General features: G+C 36.6%; 1 pseudogene; it reads left to right on the forward strand.

Moving 5' to 3' along the window:
- The first annotated feature begins 1,615 nt into the window (after positions 1 to 1,615).
- Positions 1,616 to 3,075, forward strand: LOC116569063 (annotated as a pseudogene).
- The last annotated feature ends 1,414 nt before the right edge of the window (positions 3,076 to 4,489 follow it).

The raw sequence follows: 4,489 nt of genomic DNA on the forward strand, positions 1-4,489 counted from the left end.
TATATCTGCTTAACCAAAAAGCTGGGTCACTGCCTGACTCAGGAGGCAGCGCATCTAACTTTATTTCTTGATTATTCCTACTACCTATGAAAAGTATGAGTACTAGACATTCTCTATTATAACCACCACTGGCTTTATTTTCTCTATATCATTTTTGTGGGAAGGCTATATATGGATCCTTAAAATCTGGGGGATGTTTTTCTGGAACATTCTCCCCCTTATCCTGGAAACAATTTTGAGAAGGTATTGCCATATATAACAATGAGGTAAAGTATTTTTAAATTTCTCTGAAACATCAGGTCGTTTAATTTGATAGTCACCTGAGGTCCCCATTTCCAAAGAAAGCAGTGAGGTTTTCATAGAATGTTGTGGCACTCTGTTAGCTCTTTGAGAGCTGTGGCAAACACCATTGCTTCATAAGTGTCACCTCTCCCAGCTTAGCAGAGACCCACTGACATAGGCCTCTGTCTTACATTCAACAACTAATTTATATTTTAAAAATTATCTTAAGCACAATGCTTCAGAAACAAAATACAATCAAAAGAATTTTATATCATGATCAAGTGGTATTTCTTTTTTCCGGGTATACAACATTAGAAAATGAATCATATATTCACCAGAGTTGTAATGTAGAAAACCCATATGATCACATCAGTTGGCAAAGAAGAAACACTTGACAAAACACAATATCATTCAAGACAAAAACTTTCAGCCAACAAGGAATACAAAGGAACATCCTCACTTTGATAAAGAACATCTATAAATAACCTACAGCAAACAACATGTTTATAGTGAGAAGCCAGAAAAGTTTCCTTTAAGCTCAGGAGCAAGGCAGTTATGTTCTTACTCACTAGCACTATCCAAAATTGTAGTGGAAGTCCTAGTCAGTGCAATAAGACAAGAAAAGGGGATAAAAGTTTACAAATTGAAAAAGAAGAAATAAGACTATATTCACAGATGGTAGGATTGTCTATGGTGGAAACCTCAAAATCAACAACAAAAATTCCTAGAACTAATAACTGAGTATAACTAGGTCTCAGGATACAAAGTTCATATGTGAAAATACCTGTGAAGAACAATCAAAATTTAGAACTAAAAAAAAATTACCCTCTACAATAGTACCTCCAAAATGAAATGCTTGGGTAAAAATCTAATAAAGTATGCACAAACATATATGCAGAAAACTACAAAGTACTGATGAAAAAATCAAAGGTATGTGCATGTATGGATATTCCAAATTTACGTGTAAGAGCACTCAGTAGTGTTAAGATGTCACCTCTTCCCAATTTGATCTATAGATTCAGTACAATCTCAATCAAAATCTCAGTAGGTATTTTGTGGATATTGAAAAACAGATTTTAAAGTTTATGTAAAAAGACAAAGGTTTAGAATAACTAACAAGATACTGAAGAACTAAGTTGGAGAACACTTGTAATTTTAAGACTTACTGTAAAAGTACATAATCAAGACAGAATGGTATTAAAAATAGACACAAAGTTTAGGTGAACAGAATAGAAAATCTAAAAATAGAACTACACAACTAGAGTCAACTGATCATTGACAAAGAAGCAAAATAACAAACAGAGAACAGTCTCTTCAGCAGATGGCACCAGAACAAGTGGACACCCAGAGCTAGTACCCACGCCTGGAATCGGGTCGCAACCTCAGCCGCTCCTGTCGCCTGCCACTGCCTCTAGACCATGGACCCCCGCAAAGTGAGCGAGCTTCAGGCTTTCATGAAAATGTGTAAGCAGGATCCAAGCGTTCTGCACACCGAGGAAATGCGTTTCCTGCGGGAGTGGGTGGAGAGCATGGGGGGTAAAATACTACCTGCCACTCATAAAACTAAATCAGAAGACAGTATCAAGGAAGAAAAAACAGATAGTAAGAAAGCGGAGGAAAACATAAAGACAGATGAACCATCAAGTGAGGAGAGTGATCTAGAAATTGACAATGAAGGTGTGATTGAACCAGATACCGATGCCCCTCAAGAAGTGGGAGATGAAAATGTAGAAATAACTGAGGAAATGATGGATCAAGCAAATGATAAAAAAGTGGCTGCCATTGATGCCCTAAATGATGGTGAACTACAGAAAGCCATTGACTTGTCCACAGATGCCATCAAACTAAATCCTCGCTTGGCCATTCTGTATGCCAAGAGAGCCAGTGTCTTCATCAAATTATAGAAGCCAAATGCTGCCATTAGAGACTGTGACAGAGCTATTGAAATAAATCCTGATTCAGCTCATCCTTATAAGTGGCGCAGGAAAGCACAGAGACTTCTGGGCCATTGGGAAGAAGCAGCACATGATCTTGCCCTTGCTTGTAAACTGGATTATGATGAAGATTCTAGTGCAATGCTGAAAGAAGTTCAACCAAGGGCCCAGAAAATTGCTGAACATCGGAGAAAATGTGAGCAAAAACGTGAAGAGCGAGAGATCAAAGAAAGAATAGAAAGGGTTAAGAAGGCTCGGAAAGAACATGAGAGAGCCCAGAGGGAGGAAGAAACCAGACTACAATCAGGAGCTCAGTATGGCTCTTTCCCAGGTGGCTTTCCTGGGGGAGTGCCTGGTAATTTTCCTGGAGGAATGCCTGGAATGGCAGGGGGGATGCCTGGAATGGCAGGAATGCCTGGGCTCAATGAAATTCTTCATGATCCGGAAGTTCTTGCAGCCATGCAGGATCCAGAAGTTATGGCGGTCTTCCAGGATGTGGCCCAGAACCCAGCGAATATGTCAAAATATCAGAGCAACCCAAAGGTTATGAATCTCATCAGTAAATTGTCAGCCAAATTTGGAGGTCAAGCATTATGCCCTTCTGACAAATAAAGCCCTTGCTGAAGGAAAAGCAATTTCGATCACTTAATGGATGTTGCAATAATACAAACCAGTGTACCTCTGACCTTCTCATGAAGAAAGCTGGGGTGCTGTGAAGAGAATCTCTACCCCTCTGCTACCCATGCAACTGAAACATTCTACAATGGTTTGCCATTGGGGTATTCATTCAGATAATGTTTTCCTACTAGGAACTACAAACTTTAAACACTTTTTAAACCTTAAAAATATTTAAAAACATATTAAAAGGGTGTGTTAGTCTTTACATTTTTCTAATCATTTCAGTTTTTTTCCTTTGGATTAATTGGGCAAGGAAGATATTTCAGTGTGGAAGATTCATTGCTCAGTTATAACGAGTGAAATAAAGGTTTATTAGTGGAAGGCAAATAATGCATTAAAGTAGATGAAGTTTGAGAAAAAAAAAAAAAAGAACAAGTGGACATCCTTATCCAAAAATAAATAAATAAATAAACCTGGACACAGATTTTACACCTTTCACAAAAATTAACTCAGAATGGTTCATAGGCTTAAATGTAAAATTCAAAACTATAATACTTCTTGAAAAAACATGAAACTACCTAAGAAAATATATATGACCTCAAGTTTAGTGATAAATTTTAAATACAATAGCACAATTTCTAAAAGAAAAAAAATGATAGGTTGGGATTTACTAAAATGAAAAACTTCTGCTCTGTGAAAGACTCTATTAAGAGCATGAAAATATAAGCCATACATATACTGGGAGAAAATATTTGCATGACACATGTATGATAAAGGACTTGTGTCTAAGATACGCAAAAAAAAATAATAAGAAAACAAATAGTTGAATTAAAAATGTATAAAGATCTGAACAGACACCTTACCGATGAAATCATATATAGTATATAGATGGCAAATTATCCTATGAAAAATTCTCAACATTGTTTGTCATTATGGAATTCCAAATTAATGAGATTCCATTATACACCTATTAGAACGACTAAGATTAAAAAATGGACAAAACCAATTGCTGATGAGGATGTAGGGTAATAAGAACTCTCATTTATTGCTAGTAGAAATACAAAATGGGACAGATGCTTTAAAAGATTGGAAGTTTCCTGCAAAGCTAAGTATAGTCTTATTATAGGATCCAAGAGTCCTGGTCCTAGGTAGTAACCATGGGCAAGTCCTTCCATCTCTCTGGTTCTTAGTTTTCTTGCTCATAAAATGGGAACAAAAATGTCACCTACCACAGAATTGGGTCACACTTTTAAATGAGATAATGTGTAAAAGCCCTTGTCATAGTGCTTGGCACAGTGTAAGCACCCATTTATAGTAGCTATTATTTTGTCAGTTATGAACATCATGTTGGGTTTCAATTTAAAAAAAGACTTAATATCTAACATGATTAATTCTGGAAGTTTAAAAAGTACATTTACTATTTTTTGTCAGTAATGCATGCGCATTGTTTGAGAAGTCTGCTGGGCCTATGAGACCCAAACTAAAAACAGCAGTCTCTCTCCTGCCTGTTATGCCGAAATCAGCCATTCTCAACACTGTCGTTTCTTCCAGTGCTTACCTATTTTTAAAGTGTGTGCATGTCTGTGTGTGTGTGTATATTATAATACTACCTTCTGATTATTCAATTAGACACTGTCCATTGACTTTCTATTATA

Source organism: Mustela erminea, chromosome 11 (assembly GCF_009829155.1).
Source record: "Mustela erminea isolate mMusErm1 chromosome 11, mMusErm1.Pri, whole genome shotgun sequence".
Classification (NCBI taxonomy): Eukaryota; Metazoa; Chordata; class Mammalia; order Carnivora; family Mustelidae; genus Mustela; species Mustela erminea.